The following is a 12,102-nucleotide window of genomic DNA, read 5'->3' as shown; positions in this document are numbered from 1 at the left end:
CTAAGCCAAAGGCAGAGGCCCAACTCACTGAGCCACCCAGACACCCCAAGTCTTTAATAATTTTAATCAGCCAATTGTTACAGGGTGCTAAGATTGTTGGCCTTAATGTATGAATTGTCAGAGGAAGAGACTGTTGAAAGAGGAAACCTATTTAATATCCCAAGAGAACAATGTCAGGGAACTGCACATCCTCAGTAATAATGACATTGTTTCCTTTGTGGTGAGACTTACACTGTGGCAGCTTGTCTTCCATTCTTCATAATTAGGAAAATTGGTAGAAAACCCATTAAAAGAAAAACACTGACCCAGCAGAATCTACTTTGTAAAATATAAAATATGTGAGGGTTTTGGTTTTGCTTTTGGTTTTGGTTTTTTTGGTGTTAATATTTCTCCTCTGTAGCCTAACATGTTTTCCCTTAAGTCTTGGTTCAGCCTACATTAACATTACTTATAGCCAGTCGGGTTAAAAAAAAAAAACAACAAAAACAACAGCAACTCAAGGTTATTGTCCGTCTGCCAGTTCTCAAGGGCATAACATACCCAAGCAATCAATGCTTGCAATTTTCCCGCCTAAGCCAGCATTCTCCTCCTGTCTATCAACCTAAAAATAAAAAGATATTGAGTTAACATATATGTAAACTTATTGAGCCCTTAGTAGATGCTCAGTGGTTGCCTCTGAATCCAGATCAATAAAAATAAATGCCCTTTCAGAAATTCTTTGTAATCTCCAAGCTGCAAGAATTTTCTGCATAGCCGCTGCAATACTTGGTTTTTCCTCACTGGGTCGCTGGTCTTCCATTCTTGCAATGCTGCACCGGCCTGCACGAGATGCCGTACCTCGCTTCCGTATTCACCAGCTCTGTCAGATTTCAGATGGAATCACAGCAGGTGTTATAAAATATTATCCATCTTGTCCTGTCTCAGGCTTTATCAGTCTCAGAGTTGAAAAAAAGTTGCAACTTACTAATGTAAGTTAGGAAACACATTCAGGAGATTATCATTTGTTTAAAAAGAAGGATACAACAAATCCTGTACATTTAGAATTACTTTGTTTCATGCAGCAAAATACATGATATTAGCAATTACCAAAAACTAATTTCAATGTAAATAGTTTTGTGGAGATACGTTTGAAAAAAGGAGTCATTGTAAGTACCAGTCTGTTCAGTGAAATTCCAAAAAATATAAGCACTACTGGGATAAAGAATAAATATCTGGAGTTTTTCACCAATAGAAATATGATTGATCAGATTTATATGTCTGTTTGCCATTGAGTACTAAGAGCTCTGCTAACCATTCAAATAATACGACATAGAGAGGCAAATGAAAAATATGTGGTTACAGCTGGTACCTTTATAACAGGCCAATAGATTTGTCATAGTATTAACAATGTGATCCTGAAAAAACAAATAAGGAAAGAAAAGATGAAAGTGCTAGATGTTCTGTGGATTTTATGTCTTTGTTGCTTTTTTCATAATCTCTTTAAAAATCTCTTTGCTCATTTGATAGTGCTCTTTTCAGAAATCACAGCACAAGCACATACTGTCAACATTTAATCAACCGGTGCTATGAAGTGGCACCATGCCACCTGGGGTCACTTCAGGGTCAATGCTGGGCTTCCCACTGATCTAGGTCAATGCCAGTGCCACGTTATGGGACTTTTACACACCCCACATAGCAACACTGAACCGAGTCCAAGGTTCTTGTACAGTATTGCTTCCTTAAAACCCTTGAAACTGTTCTTTGGAATACGAAGTTCGTCGGCCATATAATTATGACTACAAATTACTGACCTCCTAATAAATGCTGTCATAGGAAATGCCACTTTATATGTTGTATTTTCTAGGTAATCCACACAACATTCCTCTGAGGCTTTTTTCACAAGAGGCCTAGAGATTTCAGCAAATTGCCCAATATCACACAGCTATTGAAAGAGTCAGAATTTTAGGATGTCTAGGTGGCTCAGTCGGTTAAATGGCTGCCTTTGGCTCAGGTCATGATCCCAGGGTCCAGGGAGCCTGATTCTCCCTCTGCCTCTGTCTGCCTGTGCGCTCTCTCTCTCTCTCTCTCTCTGACAAATAAATAAATAAAATCTTAAGAAAAAACAAAAAGGAAGAAAGAGTCAGAATTTGAAACTAGAGCTTTCTGATCCCAGCAACCATGCTATTCCTATTTTCCAAGATACCTTTTCTTTCCACTTCCTCTATACCTCTCACAAATTTTATCTTTTTTTTTTTTAAGATTTATTTATTTATTTGAGAGAGAGAGTACACAGGGGAGGGGCAGAGGGAAAGGAAGAGAGAGAAAGAGAGACTCTCAAGCAGATTCTGCACTGAGCAGGGAGCCTGACACAGGGCTAGATCTCACAGCCCATGAGATCCTGACCTGAACCAAAACCAAGAGTCTAACGTTTAACCAACTGAGACATCCAGGTGCCCCACTTCTTGTAAACTTTAAAAACAAAAACTCTATCTATATATATAGATATATCTATATATAAATATACACACTTTTTTTTAAATCAAAAGGTACAAAAAGACATACAGAAATTCTCCTCTACCTGTGTCCCCAGCTGCCCCATTCTCTTCAGCTCTCCAGAGATGTTCTATGCTTCTATGAGTAATTATGCAGATATATCACTACCCCCCTTGCAACTTTCCTGATATAAATGGTAACTCTCACTATGGTAAGTGAGTTTTAAAAAGCATTCTCTTTGGAAACTAATTTTAAGATGTTTACTTTTGAGCATTTTTATTTAAAATATCTTAGTAGCTAGTTTATACACAGAGCTAGAAACTGAAATAATACAGAAGGGTGAAAAAAGCAGGGTGCCTGGGTGGCTCAGTCAAGAGTCTACCTTCAGCTCAGGTCATGATCTCAGGGTTCTGGGATTGAGCCCTGTGTTGAGCTCCCTGCTGGGTGAGGAGTCTGCTTCTCCAGCTCCCTCTGCCCCCTCCCATGCTCGCTTGCTCTCCCTCTCTCTCAAATAAAATCTTAAAAAAAAAAAAAAGAGTGAAGAAAGCAAGTTTCCCTCCCTCCACTCCTTGAAATTCTATGGTTTCTCCACCCACTCTTCACCCACTCTTACCAGTTTCCTTTTTAACCTTCCAGAGATGGTTTTTTCAAGTAAAGACTTACATGTGCATCCTTTCTCCTACCTTTTTGTTTATTTACACTAAGCAGTAGCATACTGAACGTGCTGTTTTGCACCTTTTTTCACTCAACCATGTTATCTTGGAGATCATTCCATGTCGGTATGTGTAATTCTATCTTACTCATTTTGACATCAGACAGAATTCCATTATATGTATATACCATAATTTACTTTACCAATTCTCTATATAAAGATATTAAGTTGTTTCTAGTCTTTTGCTGGTATAAAGAATGTTGCGATTACTATTCTCTTCTGTATGTATATGGGAGTGAGTTCTTATGCAGGATGAATTCCCAGAAGTGGAATTGCCGGATCACAGGTTATATGCATTTCTTTCACTGGTCATTGCCAAATTACTCAGAGGTTGTACAACTTACATTCATCCATTAACATGTTCGGGAGTATACTTTTTCCTTCAGATCTCACCAGCATAGAACTGTATCAAACTTCTGTCAAGATGGAGTTTTTATATAAGATGTTTCATTCATTCATTAGCTGTTTAGGCAGAGCCCCTGATTATACTAACTGATTATACCAATGGCATACCAGAATCAGGAATACATTTTGCAGGCTCTAGACTCTGGATGGCAAAAGCAAGCTGAATCTTTTGGCACCTAATTTACTGAACACCCAGTGCCTCTAGAGCAGGCACTGAGAATACAAGGAGAAAGGAGCTGTGGTTCCACTCAAGGCCTGTAACAGCTCTCACATCCTATGAAAATGGCTGCGAACACAGTCCAATTGCTACTTGGAGAATGGATTCCAAATGTTTACTTAGCCTTCGGCTTCCACCAAAGCTTGCAAAGATGTGGGTGGTGGTTGTGCAATCCTTTCATTTAAAGTCTTTTATCTCCACCCTGACATATGAATAAGACAGTCTTAAAGAAAAGGGAAAGCACTCGGCACACCCGGCCGGTGGTCCTCCCATTCTAATTGCAGGAGGCACTCTGGCTCTAGCCAGGGAACAGTTTCTAAACGTTTGTTTAGTTGGTAGGTATGAGAAGGTATTTCTTTTGTTCTTGTTCTTCTAGAGGTAGGGGGAGATCCAGGTGTTTTAGAAGAAGCGTATCAGAAACAGAGGAATCCTTAATTACAAAACCATCAGTCTTTGCTGATAATTCAAATAATTGCCATCTTCCAGCACTACCTAAACGACTAGAAGAAAACCTGTATTTAAAATTACCATTATGGGGCGCCTGGGTGGCTCAGTGGGTTAAGCCGCTGCCTTCGGCTCAGGTCATGATCTCAGAGTCCTGGGATCGAGTCCTGCATCGGGCTCTCTGCTCAGCGGAGAGCCTGCTTCCCTCTCTCTCTCTCTCTCTCTGCCTGCCTCTCCATCTACTTGTGATTTCTCTCTGTCAAATAAATAAATAAAATCTTTAAAAAATAAAATAAAATTACCATTATGTTTGTTGATTTCTGATAAAAATGTCAAAAGGGCCCATACCCAGAGGGGGGGAAAAACAAACATTGAAGAATTTGAGCATGAAACTGGGTCATAATTAGCCTATTGTACATCATCAGTACAATGAGATGTGATTCTGGAGTCCAGCCTCTCCTTCCCATGCTCCCTTTACCTCACATAGCTAATATGGAATCACATTATGCTACTCTAAGATTACTCACTTTATCAACTGTCAGACTTTGATAAATTCACACAGGGATTAATAAGCCCCTGATTTTACTCCTTGTACCATCTGTGGTGCACCAAATCCGGGAGTACATTTTCAGGGCTCTAGACTCTGAATGACAAAAGCAAGCAGAATAATTCACAAGCTAAACCTTTGATCATTTCATATCGTTCTGTCAGCTATTAGAAGCATCAAAGTCATTCCCACTGTGCCAACTGGGCTAAAGTAAGAAACAGAGAGATAGCAATGCTCTGGGAAACTTTTTAGTGTCTATCCCCGGGGACATCTAAACAAAGAGATTAGGAAGGATTTTATCCCTTCGGAAAGGTTCCTGAGTAACATTCGACAGTAACCTTTGTGAATGCAATTGCTAGTTTTTCCCAAGAAGCCTTGTTAAAAAAAACTTTACCTAAAATTGCTCTACTTCACATCGTTATCACTATGATCATAATCACAGCTGTTAACTAATATTTATTGAACTGTGGTTATTGCAAACTGCTGACTCTGAGGATACAATAGGAATAAGGCAAAGAAAATCAGGAAAAAATACACTTTGACAAACATATAATGCAGATAAGGATTGAAAGAGAACACAGAAATAAAAACAGTTATACATAACTAGTAGAGTCATGTGTACATTTTTTAATGTTTTGTTTTGTGTCATAAATTTGTTTTAACCATTATTATTTTTAAAAAATCATTTAAAATTTTACACTAGGAAAATAATTTTACAATCCTAAATTGGGATATCATTCTCCAAGTTAAAATTGGTACATATTATTTTAGGCTTTTTTCCTTTGCTTGAACTATCTCTTTATCTACATAAGGATATAAATATAATTTTATATATAACTATGATACTTATATATAATCATATATAGTCACACATAATTTTATTAATATAATTTGATATATAAAATATTTAATAAGATAACATACTATGTACGTACACATTCTGTTCTAAATTACGCATTTTTTGCTTAATATAAGTTAAACAGTTTTCCATAGTATTATATATAGATTTATCTAGTTTTTATAAAAATTATTATTTAGAACACGGATCAGCAAACTATAACCTGTGTGTAAGCTGCATATTTTTGTGAATAAAGTTTTATTGGAACATTTTATGCTTTTTTGTTTCTTGATTGTCTATGATGGGTTTTGTGCTATAACTGCAGAATTGAGTAGTTGCAAAAGGGACTTCATGGCCCACAAGCCTAAAATATTTATTATCTGGCATTTTAAGAAAAAGAACGCCTTCAAATTTCACTGTCAGGATATTTCATAGTTTCAGCAATTGTCTTTTTTTTTTTTAAAGATTTTATTTATTTATTTGACAGAGAGAAATCACAAGTAGATGGAGAGGCAGGCAGAGAGAGAGAGAGAGAGGGAAGCAGGCTCCCCGCTGAGCAGAGAGCCCGATGCGGGCCTCGATCCCAGGACCCTGAGATTATGACCTGAGCCGAATGCAGCAGCTTAACCCACTGAGCCACCCAGGCGCCCAGCAATTGTCTTTTGATCAATGTTTCAGTCATGTCTGATTTTCTGCAGTTATAAATATTCATATAGATTAAACGATAGTTTTATCTTGCATTATAAATATCTTGTGTGCTTATGTCTTTGCATCTTTGTGAATATTTATTGACATATAGAAGTTTAAACTTTCTTATATTGACATTGATATGACTATATCAGTCTTTTCCTTTATGATTTTTTCCTTTAGTATCTAGCACAGAAAGGTGGGTCATTCACTTTTGTTAAAATATCCAACCCAGAGCTACGAGGACCTGGCAGGTTTTGTTGGGTTTTTTGTTTGTTTGCTTGTTTGTTTCAGAATATCTAACCCTCAGCTGTATTCCTCAATACTTGGGTGGGTCTGTTTACCCTCTTTCCATTTACATCAGGAAAACCGCTCAAAACCAAAGCAAGGCAAAGCCACTGCCAACCAATAGCTCAGTGGTCCTGTCCTGGTTGTGCTCCAGCTGGTGACTGAGTTGATCTTCCCAGGCTCTGTCTGAACTCCTTTCTTTATCTCCCTGCTAACTCCGAATTGTGACTGGCACACCCGACTTGGAGCCCACAGGGGGGCTTTCCCCCTGGGCCTCCCTGTGACTCTACCTGTGCCCCTGATTAGCTGGACACAGCTGAATTCTCCGAGTGCTTACCTCTAGGACTCCGTACTTGCTCGTGACTTCCAAACTTGTCTGCAAGTTTACCTGCAGCTTTTTAACTCAGCTTGCCTTATTTGTTGTGTGGTCACCAGCCTGGAAAGGTGAACAGAATCATTGCCCAATTAAACTGCTCTTCAGATAGTTCTCAGTGCATAGAGTTTGTATATATGCATATTTGTTACTCAAGAAAAAAAAATCCATCATCTAAGAAAAACCCAATTAGCCCTCTGGAGTACCACCTCTCAGGCACTTGAATGAAATCCCAGCGAGCCTCGATGCCATCCAAGAAAAGATCTGGGAGCACCGGGGAAAGAGGTGAGAAGGACACATCTATATTAATGAAATTAACTCTTACAATTTGATGTTTTTCTTTAAATAATCTCTATGTGGGACTCACACTCATCACCCCAAGACCCAGAGTCACATGCTCTACTGACTGAGCTAGCCAGGAACACCTACAATTAGCTATTTTTTAATGATTCAGAAGACCTAGAGGTTGACACTACAGTATAACAATTTATAGGACAAAGTGGAATCTTTCTTAAATTTTTAAAAAATACTCTTTCTTGAAGTTTATGAGAATTTACCATCACAAGTTTTATTGGTGTTAAGAATTCATTTGCTGGGGCACCCGGGTGGCTCAGTGGGTTAAAGCCTCTCCCTTCAGCTCAGGTCATGATCCTAGGGTCTTGGGATCAAGCCCTGCACAGGGCTCTCCGCTTAGCAGGGAGCCTGCTTCCCTTTCTCTCTCTCTCTTCCTGCCTCTCTGCCTATCTGTGATCTCTGTCTGTCAAATAAATAAATAAAATCTTTAAAAAAAAAGGAATTAATATAATTAAAAAAAGAGAATTCATTTCCTCATAACTGTACAGAATTACCTTACAAAATATAAATGCATGGAATAACTGTTGTTGTTGTTTTTAGAATAGCTATTTCTATTAAAGATTTCATTTATTTATTTGACAGACAGAGATCACAAGCAGGCAGAGAGAAAGGGAAGCAGGCCCCCCGCTGAGCAGAAAGCCCGATTCAGGGCTTGATCCCAGGACCCGGAGATCATGACCTGAGCTAAAGGCAGAGGATTTAACCCACTGAGCCACCCAGGCGCCCCTAGAATAGCTATTTCTAAAATGCAGTATTTATTTTCTTTTAAATTCTTTTTCATCATTTACAACTCTCTTTCACTGAATCTTTCCAGGAGGAATTTCCAATTCTCTTTGCAAACTAACAAACATAACTTCAAAACACCCTGGAATTTGTATAGAAGCATAGAGCGATTGCATTTTTTCCTGAGAAAATTTAGCTATTACTTCTATTGGATTTTTTTTTTTTTAAGATTTATTTACTTACTTGAGAGAGAGAGCGAGTGGGAGGAGGGGCAGAGAGAGAGAGAGAGAGAATCTCAAGCAGACTCCCCGATGAGTGTGGAGCCTGACCAAGGGCTCAATCTCACAACCCTGAGATCATGACCCGAGCCGAAACCAAGGGTCAGATGCTCAACCAACTGAGCCACCCGGGCATCCCTACTTCTATTGAATTTTAAAGATGAGGAATAGCAAATAACAATTCCTCATTATTTTCCCACCTAACTCCAGCCATTCTTTTCTTGCCTTTTCCAAACCTTGTGAAATCAAAGTCTGGATTCTTTCAATAATCTCATTAGATATTGTATTAATTTTCTATTACTACTATAACAGAGTATCACAAAATTAGTAGCTTAAAACAGCACATTTTTTTTTTCTCTTACATTTCTGAACGTCAGAAGTCCAAAATCAGGTCTTAGGGGGAACAGATCAAGGTGCCTACAGGTCTGTGTTTGTTCTGGAGGCTCAAGGGCAGAATCCATTCCTTGTCTAGAGGTTGCCTGCATCCCTTGGTTCATGGTTCCACATCACTATGCTCTGTTTCTATCAACATAACTCCTTTTTGAACTCTGACCCTCCTGCATATCTTGTAAGGATTCTTGTGTTCACCCAGGTAAACCTGGATAATTTCCCAATCTTAACCTTAATCACATCTGCAAAGTCTGTTTTGCCATGGAAGTTAATACATTCCCAGACTTTAAGGATTAAGTCATGGACTTCTTTGGGAGGACCATTATTCTATCCACTACAGATGGCGTTCTAATCTAGTCATCCACTTGATCTGCTTTATAATTTTGTCTGGATTAACACACTAACAGAAAAACACCATTAGGGGCGCCTGGGTGGCTCAGTGGGTTAAGCCGCTGCCTTCGGCTCAGGTCATGATCTCAGGGTCCTGGGATCGAGTCCCACATCGGGCTCTCTGCTCGGCAGGGAGCCTGCTTCCTTCTCTCTCTCTCTCTCTCTGCACCAGCCTCTCTACCTACCTGTGATCTCTCTCTGTCAAATAAATAAATAAAATCTTAAAAAAAAAAAAAGAAAAAAGAAAAACACCATTAATATTCTCTGCCCTTAAAACTGAAGTATAGGGGTGCCTGGGTGACTCAGTTGATTAACTGTGCAGTTCATAATTTCAGCTCAGGTCAGGATCTCATGGGTCAGGGGATCAAGCAAGACCTGTGCTGGGCTCTGTGCTCAGTAAGAAGTCTTCTTGAGAATCTCTCCCTCTACCCCTTCCCCCCCACTCTCTCTCTCTAAGATAAATAACTTAAAAAAAAAAAAATAAGGTAAAAGACAACAGCTATGCCCATGAAAAGAGAGAGAAAATCAGAGATTAGGGCAAACTAATCTTACAGAAGATTAGTTTCTTCCATAACCTTCTGTAATGATCTATTTCCATAATTATATAACCACATATCCTCTCTGCTAGTCCCCTGCTTTCGTATGTTGGCTCTGTTCATTCTCATATCTCCCATGCCTGGCCTTTAATAGTATCTCCTTTTGGACAGTAGGAACTCCCTATTCTAGGGTCAACAAGCTTCCCTACATCCTTGAACACAGTTTCTCTCTTTTTTTTTTTAAAAGATTTTATTTATTTATTTGACAGAGAGAAATCACAAGTAGTTGGAGAGGCAGGCAGAGAGAGAGAGAGGAGGAAGCAGGCTCCCTGTTGAGCAGAGAGCCCCATGCGGGACTCGATCCCAGGACCCTGAGATCATGACCTGAGCTGAAGGCAGCGGCTTAACCCACTGAGCCACCCAGGCGCCGGAACACAGTTTCTCTTAAATATAGTTCATGTCTCACTATGATTAAACATTGGTTTTCCCCAGGCACCTGGTGGCACAGTCAGTCAAGTATCTGACTCTTGATTTCTGCTCAGGTGGATCTTAGCGTTGTGGGATCAAGCTTCCCTCCACCTCTGGGCTGCACAATGGACATGGAGCCTGCCTAAGATTCTCTCTCCCTCTCCTTCTGCTCCTCCCCACCACACACACACACACACACACACACACACTCATTCACTCTCTCTATTTTTCTCTCTAAAATAAATAAATAAATATAGGGTACCTGGGTGGATCAGAGGGTTAAGCTTCTGCCTTTGGCTCCAGTCATGGTCCCAGGGTCCTGGGATCAAGCCCCACACTGGGCTCTCTGCTCAGCGGGGAGCCTGCTTCCCCCACTCAATGCCTACTTGTGAAGTGTGTGTGTGTGTGTAAGTGTGTGTCCAATAAATAAATAAAATATTTTAAATAAATAAGTAAATAAATAAATCTTACAAAAAATTTACCAAAGAATAAAAATATTTTTCATCTCTTCCCCATTAATCCCTGGGACAATGTTCTGTCCCTGTAGACCTCTATGGGTCCTGACCTATCTCCTTTATTTATTTTTTAAGTTTATTTTTATTTTTTGTCAGTAAACTCTATACCCAGGATGGTGCCTGAGATCAAGAGCTGCATGTTCGTCCAACTGAACGAGCCAGGTGTTCCTCCCACTTTTTAAAAGTTTATTAATTTTTTTTTTTTAATAATTGACCTCTCTCCTTTAAAACTGCAATCCAAGGCTGGGGCTTTATCTGTGACCAACCTTCCTGGCCCTGAAAACCTCTTTTTTATTGTTTCAACTCTCTGAATGTAACCTGTGTCTAGATCCTGGCACTGCATCCATCCTGTGGCTGACCATTCATGGGAACCTGAATTATATAGGTTCACATAGTGCCTGACTACTGTATTCTGTCAGCTTGACTGGACATTCTTCCAGTTCCAACAGCTGGATCTTTATCCCTGGCACCTGTCCACAAAAGTAGTCTGGCCCAGCTTTAGCTCACCAAGCTGCAGTGAACTTCTCTGTGACCAGCTATGAAATGAGATACAGTAATATCTCACCCCCCCTAGCTTTCTATCACTCTCTCACCCTTTTCAAACTAGATTTTCCATCTCCCTTTGTTCTCCAGTCCCTTAATATCTACTGGGCTGCCAAGATGCTCTCCTTCCTTGCATCACTCCAGAACATTCCAACCATTTTATTTTTTTTAAATATTTTATTTATTTATTTGACAGAGATCACAAGTAGACATAGAGGCAGGCAGAGAGAGAGATAGGAGGAAGCAGGTTCCCTGCTGAGCAGAGTGCCCGATGTGGGACTCGATCCCAGGACCCTGAGATCATGACCTGAGCCGAAGGCAGTGGCTTAACCCACTGAGCCACCCAGGCACCCAATTCCAACCATTTTAGATTCTCTTATGTCTTGGTTTCTCTGCCATATTCTCTCTGCCAATATTCCAAACTTGGTGGGTCCCTGGGGTAATCATTCAGACCATTTATAAAACTTTCAGTTCTCTTCCCTCCAGGTACCTGGTAGGATCATACTTCTCCATTCCCCTACTTTGGCCAATGAAAGGTGAGTAATTTTTTTTTTTTTAAAGATTTTATTTATTTGTCAGAGAGAGCGAGCGAGAGCGAGCACAGGCAGACAGAGTGGAAGGCAGAGTCAGAGGGAGAAGCAGGCTCCCTGCGGAGCAAGGATCCCGATGTGGGACTTGATCCCAGGACGCTGGGATCATGACCTGAGCCGAAGGAAGCTGCTTAACCAACTGAGCCACCCAGGCGTCCTGAAAGGTGAGTAATTTTGAGGAGTCATACATCCAGGTAGAAACTTTAAGAGATAATGCTTCCTTTGTCATATTCTCTTTCCTTTTGCCTATGTGACAAACAACACTCTCTGAAGTGGGGAAAGTGGTCCCAAACTGACCTACAGTGGATGTAGTATTTTCTCTACTGCTGTTC

Source organism: Mustela nivalis (genome assembly GCF_964662115.1).
Source record: "Mustela nivalis genome assembly, chromosome: 1".
NCBI classification, from domain to species: Eukaryota; Metazoa; Chordata; class Mammalia; order Carnivora; family Mustelidae; genus Mustela; species Mustela nivalis.
This window is presented reverse-complemented; position numbering follows the sequence as displayed.